Source organism: Sapajus apella, unplaced genomic scaffold, assembly GCF_009761245.1.
Source record: "Sapajus apella isolate SASKATOON/1434 unplaced genomic scaffold, GSC_monkey_1.0 scaffold52, whole genome shotgun sequence".
NCBI lineage: Eukaryota > Metazoa > Chordata > Mammalia > Primates > Cebidae > Sapajus > Sapajus apella.
The window spans coordinates 10,941,021-10,943,237 of NW_022436992.1; the positions used below are offsets into that span (position 1 = coordinate 10,941,021).

The 2,217-nt window shown below is 45.7% G+C and overlaps 1 non-coding gene across 1 annotated transcript; it reads right to left on the bottom strand.

Moving 5' to 3' along the window:
* Positions 1 to 416: 416 nt before the first annotated feature.
* On the bottom strand, positions 417 to 478 carry LOC116527048. The gene has a single exon (XR_004258361.1). It is a non-coding gene; the product is annotated as a U7 small nuclear RNA (small nuclear RNA).
* Between the last annotated feature and the right edge of the window lie 1,739 nt (positions 479 to 2,217).

Genomic DNA, 2,217 nt, shown 5'->3' on the forward strand with positions numbered 1-2,217 from the left:
CCCCCAAAAAAAAAAAAAAAAATTAAAAAAAATTACCCGGGGGTGGTGACGTGCACCTGTAGTCCCAGCTACTCAAGAGGCTGAGACAGGAGAATCACTTGAACCAGGGAGGCAGAAGCTGCAGTGAGCTGAAATGACGCCACTGCACTCCAGCCTAGGAAACAGAGCAAGACTTTGTCTCAAAAACAAACAAAAAGCATTTACTTAGCCTAATGCAGAGCCTGACATGTAATAGGAGCCATACGATTGGTTCCTAATAATACTAATAACTGTGAATTGGCGAAGTCTTGTTCTGGTGACTTTTATGCTGCATTTTTAAGGACTCAGTCTTTCCCAATATACACACATACCTATGAAGCCTTTAGGCATTGTAGGTACTGTAATAATTATTGTTGTTCTTTTGAAAAATTTTTTCAAGGGGCTTTCTGGTAAAAACCGGAAAGCCTGCTAGATGGATTCTAAAAGAGCTATAACATTAATAATTATTGTTTTGTCTGCCCACCGGGCTTTTCTGTTCCCTTTCTGGTAACACCATCCACTTCCCCCACTATAGGATCAGGCATGTGACCTCGGTCTGACTGGGATCAAACAGGGCCCATGAAAACCTCTTGATGTTGAGAGAGAGAAGCCAGACCTCTTTCCAAACCTGGATTTGCGCTGCAAATGGCCACCTTCCCTGCCATGTAGATAGAGCCTATCTGCAGAAGTGAAGCAAAGACAAAGACAAAGGGTCTTGGAGACTTTGGGTCCTGCCCCAAAGCCACAGTATTTGCCTTAGTGGCCCTCCCAGTTATATGAGCTAGAAATTTCCTTTTTGGTTTAAGCTCAAGAGTTAGGCGGGAATATGGCTTCTGGTCTTTGTAAAGAAGACTCCAGGCCAGGTGCAATGGCTCACACCTGTAATCCTAGTGCTTTGGAGGCCAAGGTGAAAGGATTGCTTGAGCTCAGGAGTTTGAAATCATCTTGGGCAACATACTGAGACCCCTCTCTCTACAAAAAAAGAAAAAGAAAAACATTAGCAGGGGGTGGTGATGTGTGCCTGTAGTCCTAACTACTTGGGAGGCTGAGACAAGAGGATTGCTTGAGGCTGGAGGTTCTGGGCAGTACTGTGCTGTGCCATTCTGGTGTCTGAACTTAGTGGCATCAATATGGTGACCTCCCAAGAGTGGGTGACCACCAGATTGCCTAAGCAGGGTGAACCTGCCCATGTAGGAAATAGAACAGGTTAAGACTCTTGTGTGGATCAATAGTGGGATCACACCTGTGAATAGCCACTACAATAACACTACAGCCTGGGCAACATAGTAAGACCCCATCTCTTAAAAAGAGGTAAAGAGGAAGACTCCTGCCCAGTACAGACACTCATGTTCTTGAAGTTCAGAGAGGTCAGGAGATTTGTCTGAAGCACAGAGCAGTTAGTGGTAGAACTATTAATAGAACTCAGACTTATCTGGTCATCTCTGAATTTACCATAAACTATACTGTACATTCCACTTGTTCACTCACAGATAGTAATTGAGTGCTGTCTATGTGCCAGACACCAAACAGCGTCTCATTTTCCCTCTATACCTGCTGAAGGATTCCCCTCCCCAGCTTCACTCCCAGTCTCTAGGAACCCTTGAGTCAGGGGACATGAAAAACAGCCTTTCTCTGCCAGGGTAGGGCCCAGCACATTCACTGTCTTCCCAGAATCAATACTCCCAGAACTCTTAAATGCCAAAGATGCGAGAGGACCCAGCCAGCTACCCTCTCACCTACCTACATTGTGACTTGCCTACTTATATTCTGCGGTTCTGTCCAGCATGGAGTAAGTCCTAGCCCTGGCCCAGCTTCCATGCACACCTCTCTGAGCAACTGTGCTCTTATTACCCTCATGTCTAGAATGATCATTTTGGGGGATACTGAAATTGTTTTCAAAGTGCTTTTGGGCTGGGCACAGTGGCTCATGCCTGTAATCCCAGCACTTTGGGAGGCTGAGGTGGGCAGATCACTCAAGCTCAGGAGTTTGGGATCTGCCTGGGCAACATAGTGAGACCCTATCTCTGTAAATAAATAAAAGTGCTTTTGATCTAAATTCTCCCAAGTGTTCCCTTTCTTTATTTTGCAAAGCTGGTTGACGAGAAAGAGAGGTGGCAGGAGCAGAAGGATGTCAGGACGGTAGTTTCCAAATCTGGTCCTCAGAACACCCATGGACCATGATGATGGTCACCATGTCCT